This window comes from Prunus avium, chromosome 6 (genome assembly GCF_965620075.1).
Source record: "Prunus avium chromosome 6, drPruAviu1.hap1.1, whole genome shotgun sequence".
Classification (NCBI taxonomy): domain Eukaryota; kingdom Viridiplantae; phylum Streptophyta; class Magnoliopsida; order Rosales; family Rosaceae; genus Prunus; species Prunus avium.
This window is the reverse complement of record NC_142289.1, coordinates 29893018-29910036: the sequence shown is the minus strand read 5'-3', so window position 1 is coordinate 29910036 and position 17019 is coordinate 29893018. Positions and strand designations below refer to the sequence as shown.

The following is a 17019-nucleotide window of genomic DNA, read 5'->3' as shown; positions in this document are numbered from 1 at the left end:
GATGTCGACAAATTGTTTGACAACCTCACAACCCAAACCCTTTTCACCCACACAAAGAACAAATAGATAAGGAAATAATACAAACTGCCTCTCAAAGCCGGTTCATTAGATATAGAGGCCCTGTGCGAAGAAAGCTGATGAGGCCCTATATGTATAAGTAAAATAATAATTTTTCAAATTTTAAAATTCATAAATCATAAATATATTAAACCGAGATCATTATGTGGCATCAATTACATTAGACAAATAGAATCAAGATCATTCTTCGTCTATTTTCACACACTCACATCTATTCAATTTTCTTTTACATACAAAAAAACTACACCCAGCAAAATGAAGCAAAATACTTCAAAACCAGCAACACTCAAGAACCCAAGCAAGTACAATCATCAACCAGCAACCAAACCAGCTACAGAATCATCTAAAAACTGTCCTCCTTGCATTTTGAGCTGCAAAATCATTAATAAAACGAGTACAATCAAGTTCTTCCAAGAAATCACTTTCAATAGATATCAAAGTTAAACCATTTAATCTTTCTTGTGACATGGTTGAGCGCAAGTAAGATTTCAATAACTTCCATTTAATCTTTCTTGTGACATGGTTGACCACATGACCTAAGTTTTCCACATTTTCATTAGCATGTTCATCATGACCTACATTTTCAAGATTTTCAACTAAACCTTGTGGTTCTTTAATAATGAATTTATCAAGAGCACCTCTCTGAGATTGAGTTAATTCTTCAACTCTTCTCTTTTGTTGGCGCTTACTATATCCAGATGAGTGTTTTCTTTTAAACATTTTTCTAATATAGCAAAATAACACACATCATAACAAAAAAAAGAGGACAATAGAACCTGATTTTTGCAGCTATCATCTGATTTTGACGGTTTCACCTGATTTTCACAAAACAAAAAGTCTGTTAAAATAATTACAAAAACAATATATGAAAAGCATTGACAAATTAGGGATAGAGATTCACCTGATTTTTTAGGTTTCTTCTTGCAATCATATGATGGCTAATTCCAAATGCAACATATAATTTCTAAATTCTAATATGAGAGAGAGAGAGAGAGAGAGAGAGAGAGAGAGAGAGAGAGAGAGAGAGAGAGAGAGAGAGAGAGAGGTGTGGTGGAGACTTGAGAGAAGAGATGCACACAGAGCGCCTTTTGACTTGCCAAAGAGTAAAGGAGATTTGTGTTTGGACGGAAGATGGAAGAAGAATCAAGAAGGAACAATCTGCCCGTTAGGAAATAATAGTAATATTTTTGGAATAAAAAAAATATATATATATATACAGTTATTCTCTTATCCGGATATCCGCACATTATTATCGTGCGGATCCTATTGTAAACATGCAGGAAAACAGAAAGGGGTAGTACAAAATACACAGCGTCCGCACGATAATAACGTCCGGATGTCCGCATAAGAGAATTTCTGTATATATATATATATATATATATATATTGCTGGGTTGCTGGGCTTTTTAAAACATTTGGAGGTCCCTAAATTTTGGGGGCCCTGTGCGGTCGCACAGCCCGCACATGCTGTGGGCCGCCTCTCTCTCTATATATATACAAAAGAGAGCTCTCTCTTACCAAAACGCGGTAGGTATTTTGAAAAAAAAAAACCGTGGTGGGTACCGTATACCAATTCTTCTCCTCACATTTGCAAAACAAGAGGCTTATACATGAGGATAACAAAACCCTAGGCACATGGCTCTATATGTCTCTCACATGACTATTTTTTAAAAAAATTGTACCACTTCATATTAGACTCACACATTTAGAAAACCCAACAGAAATCAAGCTAATATTTAAAAGGCTTAATTACACTAATACTCTTTGAAACTTCGGTCAAATTCCACTTTGCCCTCTTAAACTCAAAATAGCCCACTTCCATCTCTTGACCGAGGTTAGGTGACCCATTTTACCCCCTATCATCAACTACATCCAAAAGTGTTAACTTTGATGATATGGCAACGGTGTTTTTGTAATTTTGAATACATAAATCATTATCCACCAATTGAGTGGGGGTGATGTGGCAAGTGGAGCTCAATTTTTTAATGACATGGATTCCATGTGGACAAAATAAATAATAAATAATTCTTCTATTAGAAAAATTAAATTAAAATAAATATATCAAACCCAACAACATTCTCCCCTCCCCTGCGTATCAACCCTACCCACCCAGCCCCCAATCGCCTCCCCACCCACACACTGGCAGACCCAAAAACTTTTTAGCGGAGGTGTAATGTTGACTAAGTATGAAAAATGGTTTTTCGGAATAATCATTTTCTCAAGATAATTTTTGGCAGCTTTTATTCCTTACACATCAAATAAGAAAACTTGATTTTATGGGATTTTAGTATGAAGTATATATTGACTTAATGAGCCAACTTTTTGAGCCTAAATCGTATTTTGCACTAAAACCGATTTTTCATATTTTGATTTGGTGGGAATTTGATTTTCTAGTATTTTTATTTGAATCCAAATGGGGGGTACTTCCTTATTTACATTGTAAACTTAAGTAAATGGAGTAATATAAAAATAAATGAAAGAAAAAGGACAAAGACATTTACTTAAATGTAGAAAATGGAAAAATGGTAGTCTGCACACCAATTGAGCAAAGGGGCAATTTGAAGCACCTACAATGGTTTTTCCGGCGAGAGAAGGTGCAGCTACACCTCCTTGCGCCTTAATAGGTCCGCCACTACACCCACACAGCCCCACCTACTGTTGCATTCCTAAAAGGACACAAATTAATGTGCAAACAACCAATTAAAAATACCCGCAAGTGCACGAATCTATAGATTATGTAAGTACGGGGTCGATCCCACGAAGAACTTGTCGGCTTCCTATAAGTTCTAATTTGAGTACGTAAAGAACACTTATTTAACACACCACAAATGCACAAATGCAAAATGGAAACTAGAAATGAGTAAAGAAGTGTAAAAGAAATGGAACAACACAAGAAAACTAAAGAAAAACACAAACAGCACTTTCTATCACCCTTTTATCACTTATTTATCACCTGTGAACAGTGCCATGAACAGTGAAATGAACAGTGCGACCGGTCGTGAACAGTGACGACCGGTCGTTTTTGGGCAGGTTCATGTGCGACCGGTCGCCTGAACAGTGACGACCGGTCGTTTTTGGGCAGGTTCATGTGCGACCGGTCGCCTGAACAGTAACGACCGATCTTTTTTGGGCAGAGTCGAAACTTCGAAAATGTGTGATGAGCGACCGGTCGTTTTTGCACAGAGTCGTTTTCTCTGTTTTTCAGTTTCGACCTCTGTCCAGTGTTTTGCCTATAACTTTCCAACCGTTTGTCCAAAATTCATGTTCTTTATACGGTTGGATTCAGAACAGAAAATGGAAGAACACATCGCGGACCAAAAGTCCAAAACAATTACGGAAACAAATAAAATTCAGTAACAAAGACACATAACGTATCAAACACGCAACTCACACACACATTTGGGGGGGGGGGGGGGGTTTGATTTGTTTGAAGTGACCTATTTCTATTGCATGAAAGTAAATGGACTTTGAAATTAAATGAGAATGGCAGAGATGAATTATCAAATTGTGGAATTAAAATGTAACAAACACTAGGGTTTCGGAATCCACCCTAAACAATTCTACCCATGTTCATGGATACTCAAGTGATGAACTTGGATACTCAAGTGATGAACTCTAAACATGTTGAAGAAGATGTTCGCAATCAAGACCATGGGTCGTGGCTCAAGACGCATTGATTCTCTCTAATATACGTAAAGTGCATGGTTCGTGCTACAATACTTGTGCCCTCCCCATAACCGAACCTAGGTATGGTTCGTACTTCGATTCAATTACAAGGAAAACCCATTAAGTTCAAAGAGAATATGAACATCACAAGAATCCTAATAGCATGGTGTTTACATTAGGTATTCAAGAAACCAATTCACATGGATGATTCTTACTTCATCCATTTATTGCTTAGGATAACATGAAGATACACATAATCCCAACAATCTCAAGAAGCATGCTTTCAAAGATGGCCAACCAAGGAAAAACACACATCAAAGATAGATTAATTTGGTGAATTGGAATTCATCAACAATATCTAGAAATTCATACACTCAAGTATCAAAACAATAAGGTAATCATGTTTAGGGCTTCAACCTAAGCCCTAGCTATGGAGTTTAGTTGCTCATACTTATTCCAAATACAAACTCAAAATAAAATTAGAAAGAGTTTACAGATTTTAAGAAAATGGTGAAAGCTTCAAGGTCTTCAATGGTGGAAGCTTTCTTCTCCACTTTGCTTGGCTGCACCTTGGCTTTCTCCTAGCTCCCAGCTCTCCAAAATATGCTCCCTTGTGTCTAGAATGCTAGAATGACTTCATTTCCCACGTTCAAAACCTCTCCCACTTTAGATTGCAATTAACTTTGCTTCCCTCTCTCCTCCTTTCCAGCTTTTACTTTTAGTATTCTATTGCCAAAATCTTCACCCATCATCCTTTGTCTCCTTTGTCATGATGAAGCCTTGAATTCACAAAGACGCCAAATGCTTCAGAATATATCTCTTTTACAAAGGTAATTCCTTGTTACCAAGAGTTATGGTAACAAGAAATTAAGATAACACAAAGGAGGTGAAAGCTGGCCAAAATCGGATTTCCAGAGCTGTGGTAACATGCTGGATTGGTTGGATAGGCAATACTTGTCCAATGGAGCTCAAATTTGGATATGTTGTAGTTAACATCCATTGGAACAAGTCTCATGAAGATCGTGACCTCATCCGAGCACCAGAGCATGTTGATCCCAGGCCAAGAAGTTGACCTACGAAAATGAACAAAAACAAAATTTATAACTAATAATGCACTTTTAGCTCATTTTCATTCCAACCAAGGTAAAATCTAAGAAAACACAAAAAGGAAGTAAAAAGCTATAAAATGTCAAGAACTAACTCAAAATAGTGGGTGAATAACATGAAAAATCATGTGTAAAAATGAACCGAACACCTACGCACCTCCCTAACCCTCAAACCCAGTAGCCTTGACCCACTTCACAAAAACTCTTTGATTAGGGCGTTAAGAAGAAATCAATGGTGGGAATTGAGAGAAGGGAGAAAGGATGAGGAAATGAAAATGAGTTTCTATCTTCTTCTGTTTCTTCTCATTCGTTTTCTTCTTCAGGCTTTGTACTCTCCGACAACCCGAAAACCCACATGTCTCTAGAATGACCTGAACCCGGCTCTTCTATTTCGAACCAGACCCAGACACCAATCGCTCCAAACCCACTAGAGGAAGAGGAGGAGGAGGAGGAGGAGGAGGAGGAGGAGGAGAGAGAGAGAGAGAGAGAGAGAGAGAGAGAGAAGGTGGGGAAAGGCTGAGAGGGTGAGAGAGGAAGAGGAAGAGGAGAGAAGGAGAGAGTGGGTCGAGGAGGATCTGTGGGTGGGGTTTGTATGGCTTCAATAGTGGTTGGAAGGGGGTGTGTGATTTGGGGTTGGGTGCTAGAGCCGTAGCTGGGGGAAGAGGTGGTTGGAGTTGAGGTGGGGAGGTAGTCGGAGATGGGTGGGGCTGCTGAAATTTCTAGAGAAAATTTCCAAGTTCTAGGTGTGTGTTGTGGGTTGGGTGATTGGGTGGGGCTTTGGATCAGATTTGTTGCAGGAGGTGGTGGCTGGGTGATGAACAAAAGTTGTATTTCACAAGTGCACGAATCAATATGATAGTATAGCAAGCAAATACGAGAGTCGTTCCCACAGAGATTTGTAAAGTTTATCAATTAATTCCAAATATGAATACCTTAAGAAAAATAGAAAATAAAAATGAAAGATTAAAAGTACTAAAGTAGCTGAAAATAAGATTACTCAATTTTAATCCAAGTGTTGAAAATCAAGAAAATAAAATTAACAAAGGTTGGAAATTGCTTTTGAAAATCAATTGATGAAAACAAGGATTCCAACTTCACCATAACAATCCTATTCTATGTATTGAGTTAATTTTGAAAATAAAGTTCAAATTCCAAGGGTTCGTTCTTTCTTTATTATGATGATTCATTCGGCCTCAGTGTCACCAAGTATCCTCAATTAAACTCAACTAATGAACTCCATAACCAAATTTAATCAAGAACCCATTAAGTTTATGAAGAACAATCAAGAACCAAAAAGTATCTTAGCTTGAACCCCGACTTTAACAACAACTCACTCATTCATAGTCATATAAGATTAGGGATGAACCCCTCACCCAATCTTATCTTAGACAATCCAAAATACCTATAACGGCCAATTACAAGTATCAAGATCACAATTATAATAATGAATGAAACAAGGAATATAAATTGATTAAAAATAAAGTATTAACTCAATAACATAGAATCATCATGTTAGGTTACATCGGATCCCTAGCAAAGAATTTAGTTACCCATAGCCATCTTGAAAACAAATAATATACTTATGAACATAGAATAAAAAGTTTGAATTAAGATAGAAAAACCCTTAATCCACTGTAGTTGAACTCCTTCTCCAGCAAATCTTGAAGGCTATGAACAGCTAAGCAAGTGAGTATATGAATTGGGTGATTTGAGATATTGAACGATACGCTAGGGTTCCTCAAAAGCTTGAAAATATATATTTGTAGGCTATTCAAAAAGGACAAATAGGTCAGCGTGGGATATGAGAGAAAAATAAGAATAAAATCCAATTAGAATAGGGAGTTTGAGTTCCTAGTTGAGTCAGGCCTTGACTTTTGATGCACTTCTTTGACCAGACCAAACGCCAACTGATCTAGGCAATTATAGCTAATTTATAATTGACCTAACACAAGATTTGGTGCCTCCTAACTACCCAAGGACGTCCAAAAGCTTGCTTATTGAGAATGGTAGCTTGTGATGCAAAGTTTTCAAAAGTCACGCAAAATTCCAGCATTGACCCACTGTTACTCAAACTGATGTAACGTTCTCTAGAAAACTCGAAATCACGAACCGTAAAATTCTCCAGAAACTAGACTTCCAAAAATTTCCAAACATATACAACATGTTATCTGGTTATTCTTAAGCACATACAGTTAAATCCTCAGAGTTAGCCCATCTGCACATGCAATTTCTTGAGTTCCAAGTTGCTAATTCCAAATTTCTGCCTTCTTTGCTAGTTTTCACCATATTTTTCTCTTTTTAGCTCCAACTCAACTGTAGGGACAATTTCCTACAAAACTCACATTAAACACATCAAAAAACAAATTTTACAGAAGAAACTAATGCAAATAATAGGAATAGGGTATAGAAAATAAGCATAAATTATGGAGTTATCAAATACCCCCAAACGTATCTTTTGCTAGTCCTTGAGCAAAACAGAATCGAAACAAATTAAGAAAACAAAAGAAGAAGTTAATCTAGGCCACTTTCGTAGGGAATCACGATGGCACTTAGCATGTGCCACAAGCCTTTAAACCCCTAGGTGTCCCTAGTAGGAGGAGTTGTGTCTACTGAGGATTTACCAGTTACGATACCCACAAATGCTTTTCTGCGAAACAATAAATTTAGAGTACCACTTTAAACAGACTAATAAAAACTAATGTATGCGGAAACCACTATCTCAAGACTAAAATTATGTCATTCAAGTAAATGCACCACATGTGAAGTGTAAAGCCAATCCTTAAAATACATTGGCTTAAAGGTAATCATACCTCAATGTTAAGGATAAAATTCGTCTCAACTCTAGGCCTCAAAAGGAATCACTCTTATTTTCACACATAACCTAGGTTTACACTCTTATCAAGCATATGCTAATAGAGTTTATGTATAGGGAAGCAAGATTTATCTCATATGCATTTTCAGAAATAAAAGCTCAATTTCTAGAAATAGACCTCATGAAAAGAATTAAATACTAAGAACGTAGTTACATACCTTCACCTCCAAGCAAGATGTTCCATAAGATCCGTTAGGTCTTTACTAAGGTTGTAACGTAAGGCTCGGCTATGGGCTATACAAGAAAGGGAAGGAAACACTAAAACTTGAGACATGCCAAGGCTTCTTTATGCAAATTCTCGAAATATATGGTTGGTCCTTTTCTTCGAATTTGGTGCTTGGGGTCCAGGATTTTGTGCTTTTCCTTTACTTCACTTGGAATGATTTCGAACTTTTGATCTTTTGAATTTCATACTTCTTTATTGGCCCAATTTTAAGGCTCTTCTGATTTTTTTTTTTTTTTTTCCCTTTGAATACTAATCATTTTTCAAACACTTGCAATTTAGCACTTTTTACCTCGGTACACGCCACTTATTTCGTGTAGAGATCAACCTCTCAACTTCATCTTCATCACCTTGGCATCTCCCAAGCTATAGGGTATGGCTTAGAATCGGTTTAAATGGGCAAGGATTGATGTGGGTGATGAAAGAAAAGGTCTAGTGTTTGGCTTCAAGAAAGGGTAAACGGTGCACACAAACGGTATGGATTAAGGCATTTTAGTGGTGGAAACATGCATAGCCTAACATCATCTCTTAAGGTACACCCAACTTGAAAGTAACGCACCTACACAAAGTGAGAATGTTCTTTAGTATCCAATGCAAAAACTAATGAGATCTTCTAATAAAGAACGAAATTGAAGAGTGTTTAAGAGTAGAAACAATAAAACCCTCTCAAAGAATGGCTTAAAGCTCAAATAGCTCTCAAGGGTAGTCTCCACTATTCTTCCCCAATCATTCGGGTATGGTACTTTGTCCACCAAAACATTAAGAGCATGGCAATGTGAGTGCAACAGATTACGATGCAAAAACCTTCATGGCAACACTTTAGTAAAGAATTAGTGATAAAAGCATAGCATATATGTCTCCATTAGTAAGCAAAAGTAGTACCTTAACTTAGAAAACAAAGGTTTCAAAAACTGCAAAATTTCATCTTTGATCAACGTCCAGTTTTCAGTGAATATCTTGAAAAATAATTTCTAGATTTTGACCAATTTATATTCCCAGAAATAGACATATAATTACACAACTTTCATTTATACAAATTCCCCAAATTCGTTTTGAAAAATTGTGAAAACAAACGTTTAAAATAGAACACGTGCAGAATCGTATGACAGACTTTCTAGTTTTGACCCCGAAGTGCAAATGTGATCATAACTTCCAAATGAAAAATCAGATTTTTAAGCTCTGGATATGACTGGATTCAACATGAAAAACTGCAGAAGATAGCCTGGGCCAAATCTTCAAATTGATTACTAGAAAAAATAGTTTTAACCAAACATAAACCTTACGTTTTCTTAAACAGAAAAAAAAAACACATAACGAAAAATGAAATACACTAAAACAAACAAAAACATGCAAAAAGTTCAATTCCACACCCTTAAACCTAAAATAAACATTGTCCTCAATGTCTAAAGCAAAGATAGAATGCACTGAATGGTTAGGATAAGCATGGTATGCATGAAATCGAAACACAACAAACAAAAAGATAAAACTGAGAACAGAAAATATGAAACGAAGTTACCTAGGTGGGTTGCCTCCCACCAAGCGCTTTATTTAACGTCTACGCAAGACAGAGGGCATTATCTAAGGCTCGGCAAATTCTACTGAATCCACGACTCCCGATGGGCCTTCCAAGTAAAGTTTGAATCGATGCCCATTGACTTTAAATATATACCCATTCCGCTCATTCTCAATTTCAATTGCACCATGAGGAGACACTTGCGTCACTTTGAATGGACCCGTCCATTTTGATCTCAATTTTCCTGGCACAAATATGGAGTTATCACTGGGCATGCATATGTCGTTGACGGGACTAGTTGGCAATTGTTTGGGGTTTTGTCTTTGAGAAGATGGTCGAAGGATAGGGCGGATCTAGAGGCATAGGAGAGAGAGAGAGAGAGAGAGAGAGAGAGAGAGAGAGAGAGAGAGAGAGAGAGGACGAGAAGGAGAGCGTGGGGAATTTTTTTATTTTTAATTTTCATATTTTATAATATTTTTAATGTAGTTTTTATGTTTTTATGTTTTTATTTTTAATGATTTTAAATCATTAGAATATTTAATTATGTGGAGGTGGGCTCCACTTGCTACGTCACCCACTTAATTAGTGGACAATGATTCATGTGTACAAAATTACAAAAACACCCATGTCACATCATCAAAGTTAACATACTTATAGATGGAGTTGACAGCAACGGGTAAAGTGGGTCACCCAACCTTGGTCAAGGGATGAAAGTGGGGGGGAGGGGGGGCAAATGGGATTTGACAGAAGTTTCAGGGGCATTGGTATAATTAAGCCTATTTAAAATTATATAAGTTTATTGTAAATGCAATATAATATGAAAGGTAAAATTCGCTCATAAATATTGTTTGCTAGTCCATTTTTAAAAATTAAAATTAAAAAACGATAATTATATTCATAAATTAGGTACAAGGACCATAATTCACAAGGGCCAGTACAAATACATTGTCAATACAAAGATGGAAGCATACTAACCACCACGCATGGTTAATCCAGATACATAGAACCACATCGGCAATATCAAGCGGACAAGGTATATCTTCACTAATAGCCTCATAAGTCCAAAGAAATTTCGTTATAAAAGCTGCAAGCCTGAACAAGCCAGACATTAATCGCAATGCCTAAAACTACCAATACAACTACAACTTTTAAAGTCTCATAAGTAGAAAATACAAGTAGATATTAGACTACCAACACAACACCCAAATCACAAAGAGGGTGCAATTATTACAACTCAAGAAGCTGTAATGTCACAGCCCACTTCCTATAGCAAGATATTGTCCGCTTTGGGCCCCGCCCTCATGGATTTGTTCTTGGGCTCAAGCTTATCCTATCTTGCTCAAAATGTGCCTTACTAGGTGAGATGCCAACTGCTCTTATAAGGCACTTCACATTTCCCTCTTCGAGCGATGTAGGATTGTTCACTGATCTTGCTTCTTACAAAGCGTATGAGTCTTACAATACACCCCCTTTGAGGCCCAACATTCTTACTGGCACACTTCCAATCGGGGTCCAGCTCTGATACCAAATTGTCAGAGCTCACTCCATGTAGCAAGATATTGTCTGCTTTGGGCTCCATCCGTATAGATTTGTTCTTGGGCTCAAGCTTATCCTATCTTGCCCAAAACGCGTCTTACTAGGTGAGATGGCAACTTCTCTTATACGACACTTCAGCTTTCCCCCCCTCCCCCCCAAGCGATGTGAGATTGTTCACCGATCTTACTTCTTACCAAGCTCATGGGTCTTACATGTAAACACCCAACTCAATAAAAGATTCCAAGGACAACAAAACCATAAAAGTGGCCAACAAAATCAGCAACGCAACCAAGTGGAAAATCCAGCCAAAAAACCTAGTAAACAACCCCAAGAGATAAGAGAGGAACGAGGAGGGAGAGGAGGGGGAAGGGTAGAGAAGTATAGGGGAGAGGGGAGGAGAGGGGTAGGGAAGGAGGCTACCCGCCCAAGGGGGGGCAACGGCTGAAGCTAAGTTCCTGAGGTTTTTTTTTCTTTCTAATGTACGTAACTTATGTATTGGTGGTAAAGATTTGCTAGTATTTAACGAAAAGAAATGACTTTTAGAGATAGGTTTTGGGGACTACAAATAACCTATTTCCTCTGTATTTGACAGCAAATATAGAGGAAATAGATTTCTCTCTTAAGATTTTTTGCACATTACTCTAATTAATACATTCTGACAATAGCATGGTCAGTCCTAAGAATTAGGAGGTCCTATGAGAAATAAATGTTGAGACCCCTCATGTGTGGACCTTCATATTAGCCCTATGATCATTTCATTAAACTTAAGTGAAGTTACTATTCAGATGAATCATGTGGCTAATATGAAGGTCCACATCCATGGTTCATATATGATATCCTCACCATAAAACGACTCATCCATTGTATTCAAAAAATTAAACAGCGCAGATATGGAAAGCCCAAAAATACCAGTCGAGTACCTTGCAAAACAACTTTTTTGCTCTCATTTACTGGGCTTACTCATCTCCAACATGCCCTTTATTTTTTGGGGCTCACATAGGCTCTGGGCCATGCCTAAATAGAATTGTACGCATTAGATGTGTATGTGCATTGTTGTGCTTGAGTAAAATCTAAATTAATTACCACACATCACTGCAATAAATGAAGAACTTATTTCTCTTAATTTGACCAATAAATGTTTTTCAATAATATTTAAATAATCTACCCAAGCATATTGCAAGCAAAAACATACTGTTTGAACCAAAATTGTAAACCACATGCTTACCAGAGGACATGCTTACTAACCTCAAGCATAGTGACTAGTTATGAGATGAGTTCCAGACAATGGTTCATTTCAATGTTGGAAGTGTGGATCATTAAGTTCCAGAAGATAATATTTTTGAATATTGCATCATGGTAAGGAGAGTTTTACTTTCAAGATTTGGCTTGTGCTCTTTAAATTTGAAGAACATATAACCAGATGGTTAAAATCTTGAACGGCCATCATCTAGGAGATCAGGGATGGTGGTAAGTTGTTTTGGTCAAATAATCAGTAGGGTGAAATCTAACTCCTTACTATTTAGCGTATTATATGACAACACTAGAATAAAATAAAATAAAACTCATGGCATGCCTCACATAAGTGTGTGGGTGTTAGAAGCTTACCTTTTTTTTATACTCTAGAGTGGCATGACCTTTATCATTATGGTACTGTTATGTCTTTCATAAATTGCAAGGAGTGAATCCATTTCACCCTGTTGATCTAGTATATTTGTTTTGCTCCTTTCTGGTGACAGGTGTTATACAGTAGTCTCTAACCAGGCTTGAAATATGCCATCAAAGTCTGATAAGTGGGGTTGGAAGCATGTTACTGTGTTTGGTAGGTTTGACAAAGGAAGTGGTACCAAATAGTGGAAATGCAACCACTGTAACCTACGTTATAATGGATCCTATTCTCGTGAGTTAGAGCACACCTACTTGGGTTCTCTGGTGTTAGGGTGAAAAGCTGCCCAGCAATAGACAAGTCTTTAAGAGAAGCATTTCAGACCTTAGAGGATGAGCGCCTAGCTCTTAAGAAAAAAAAAACTTATGGATGTGCAAAGCCTAGCAAGCGCATTTGGACTTTACGACCAAGTCTTTGTGTCACTAAAGAAGATATAGATGAATTAGTAGCTAGATTTCTTTATGTTCATGGATTGAATGTCAATGTCATCAACTCTCCTTACTTTCATGACATGGCAAAGGCAATTGCTTCTTTTAGCCCTGGGTATGAACCCCTCTCAATAGATGAGCTTTTTGATTCTTTCTTAAGTAGAGAGAAAGGAAGGATAGATAAATCTTTGGCTCTAGTTAGGGAGTCCTGGCCTCACACCAGATGCACAATATTGTGCTATTTGGTTGCTTAGAAAGCATGCTAGGCTGCTTCCATATTAATATATTCATCTCTAATCTGAGAGGACTTATGTCTCTGAAAGCAGTAGAAATAGGTGATACTGATGGAGCAGACAATGTATTTGTAAGTGTTATTGATGGTACTGTTATGGAAGTTGGGCCCAGCAATGTGCTTCAGATAATCTCTCATCTAGGCAATGCTGGCAAATTATCTGATTCCATTATGTTGTCAAAGTTTCCTCATATGTTTTGGTCTCCTTGCACTTCACACTTTATATGCATGTAGACGGAAGAAATAGCTGAAATGGACTTATTAAAACCTGTTGTCTTATGCGCAAAGGAAATTGAGCAATTAATGCATTACGGCATATCAGCACTTTACTCCTTGTAGGTTCAATCAAAATCTGAAGGGAAGCTTTTGGTCCACTTTCTGTGAAGTTTTCACCTTCCTTCAGCATAGGATTTTTGAACTAAAGAAACCACTTCAAGAGTTGGTTGTCAGTGAGAGGTGGAAGCAATGGAAGATTAATATACCAGATGAGATTTCAAGTATTGAAGCTACCATTTTAGGGGATGATTTCTGGCGCAGTGCTCATCTGTTGCGATTATTTGAGCCATTTGTAAGATTGCTTGGTACGCTTGATGTCGACAGACTTGTCATGGGAGATGTCTGTGACTGTGATTGGCGGATGTTGATAATGGCACATTGAGTCAGTTGGAAGAGCTAATAGAGAACAGATGGATGCATTATTTTCTCCACTTCATGCTGCTGGTTACATATTGAACCCTCGATATTTTGGGAGAGGTCAAACTAGAGATGAAATTGTAATGAGAGGTTGGAAAGCCACCCTAGATAGATATGAATTTGAAAGCGCAGACCGGCGGGTGCTTAGGGAGCAGCTCAACTCTTACTGGCGACTGGAGGGCTCCTTCGGAGATGAAGATGCATCAAATTAGGTTTTTTTATGATATTGCTAATTGCTCACACTTAAGAAGTATGATTGCAAGACCTAATTTGACCTTTTTTATTGCTAATTGCTCACATTATGTTCTATGCATCAAATGTTCAGATAGTTTTTATTTTTTTCAGGTTCATCAACCGCTTTGCCATATTTGGAGAAAAAATATTAAAAAAAGCCCGCTTGGTCCTTAATATAGGGCTTGGACCAAATCCCTGTCTAACCCATGAGCTGTTCATTGGTTAATGGGCCATTCAGTCCAACTTCTCTGTAGGTCCTTAAATCCAGACAATTCCTCCTTTTGCTCAGTGGATCTTCTAGCACTGATATTTTATAGACAGAGGTCGCCCTTCAATTTGTTCTACCATTTTATATCCTAATCTGCTGACAAAATATGCCGTCAATTTGTATCTTTTAGCAGACAATAAGTTACGAAAAATCGGAATGTAGTTACACAAGTATTTTTTTAGTAGGTGTGTGCTACTTATTCTAAGGAAAATACTAGAGTCAGCTTACACGGTAATAAAACGAGAAAAACTTTCTTAACACGGATATTGTGCACTCTCTATCTCACTCCTCACTAATGATTGGAACATCGCAATAAGCAAATCCCATAGATATAACTGAAATTAAATCTGAATTTTTCATCGCATGTAAATGGCTTAAAGTAATAAGAATGCTAAAATGTGAAATTTAAGCACATGAAATGAAGTGAAAAAATGACATATCACTTAAATGAGGGGGCCTAGGGAATGCGTCCATACATACGAATTGACATTGTTTACTAAATTTAAGAACATCTGAACATTGTTAGACCAGGGCACTGAGCATAAATCATGGCACAAATCAGTAGATACAACTTTTTTGGAAGTAGCTAGTGGGAAAAGCAACCGCAGCCCTTTGTTTTATAATAGCTATATGGAGGATCAAGTATCTGCTTTACGTGGAAATTAAGCAAAAGCCAAATTGGCGGATTATGTATTTGGTCAAGCTATATAAGAGAAAAAATGCAATTAAAAGACTGAAAAGTGGAAATAGAATTGACAAGTAGACAAAAGACGGTGAAGACCATTGAAGATAATATGGAGTTAGTACTTAATGTGGCCACAATATGAGAATAATGGTGGGGATAAAGGATGTTAAGACCTAATTTGTCACAACTTTTGAAGTAAAGAAAAAGCACTTATATTACATATAAGTTGAATAATGGGGAATAAAGAAAAAGGAGAGAGGAAAAAAAAACAAAACAAAAGCTGCTTGATTTATCAAAAGGGGTCCTAAAAGGAACACGCAACGCAGTGTTTGATGCACTAGCCTTGGTGCATATGCATATATGTTTATGGAATATATGGGGGTATGTTAAGATCTGGTTTATCAATGTTATTAATGAAATACTTAGACTTATAACTTCAATCAAACAGTGTCATCTAAAGTTCTAGGCTCATGGGTTGTTTTAGGATTTTGGTTATGTTGGGTTTGTAGGCTTTATTTGGGTTTATGATTAATTATGGTGATGTGGGCTAGTAGTTTTAATGCGGCTTTTGTCTCTGTGTTAGTTTTGTTTTTAGCATGTTAGTTTGTTGCCCCATTGGGATTGGTATTTTAGATGTCTTGTTGATGTCTTTAATTATACAGTTGAACAGGGGTAGAGCTAGAATTGTAAAATTAGGGGGGTTGAAGTAGAAAATACAAGTATATAAAATACCCAAGTATTCAATAATTACATGTTTAGAGCAAAATATTTCTAGTTTAGTCATGTTTAATTTGTTTTAGAGGGAACTTTAACTTAAATTATAAGTAGTTTATTACAAATTATATATGTTATATATAATATAATAGAGAAGAGATAAAAATTTAGGGGGGCCAAGATCACTCCAGATCTAGGAGTGGCTCTGCCACCAGTGGCGAAGCCAGGATTTCATGTATGTGGGGGCCTCTTACAAATTATAAAGAATCAAAAATTTGAACTCACAATACATACAGAAAATAGTATACATATATCATATATGTCAAGAATTATATTGCTTATTGATTGCAATCATAATTGTCCTCAACAAAGGGATAGCCAAATACGTTCTGAGCAAGAAAAATTGCAAGAGACAGACAAAGAGTAGCGATTTAGCAAATATCTTTAAAGATTTTCCCCCCATTAAACCCAATAGAAAGAAAAAAAATCAAAATTTCACAAACTAAAAAAAACCTTAGGTCCCTTCATGCATTCATATCATACATGAAAACATGTTTTATGTAAAAATATTGACTAAGTATGAAAAATGGTTTTTTGGAATAATCATTTTCTCAAGATAATTTTTGGCGGCTTTTATTCATTACACATCAAATAAGAAAACTTGATTTTATGGGATTTTAGTATGAAGTATATATTGACTTAATGAGCCATCATTTTTAGCCTAAATCGTATTTTGCACTAAAACCGATTTTTCAAATTTTGATTTGGTGGGAATTTGATTTTCTAGTATTTTTATTTGAATCCAAATAGGGGGTACTTCCTTATTTACATTGTAAACTTAAGTAAATGGAGTAAAATATAAAAATAAATTAAAGTAAAAGGACAAAGACTTAAATGTTGAAAATGGAAATAAGGTAATCTGTACACCTGGAGTGCACCACTACTAGCTGAGCAAATGGGTAATTTGAACCACCTCCTTGTGCCTTAATAGATCCGTCACAACACATGTGGGTACAAATCAAAACGTAAAATATTTGAAATAATATACA

At 36.7% G+C, this 17019-nt stretch overlaps 1 long non-coding RNA gene and 1 pseudogene across 1 annotated transcript; one reads left to right on the top strand and one right to left on the bottom strand.

Annotated features, from left to right (window-relative positions):
• Positions 1-269: 269 nt before the first annotated feature.
• Positions 270-1210, bottom strand: LOC148294011 (uncharacterized). The gene is made up of 3 exons (XR_015836275.1): positions 980-1210; positions 855-893; positions 270-449 (listed from the first exon to the last, which is right to left on the bottom strand). It is a non-coding gene; the product is annotated as an uncharacterized LOC148294011 (long non-coding RNA).
• Positions 1211-12763: 11553 nt separating this feature from the next.
• LOC110755268 (uncharacterized) lies at positions 12764-14281 on the top strand (annotated as a pseudogene).
• Positions 14282-17019: the final 2738 nt, after the last annotated feature.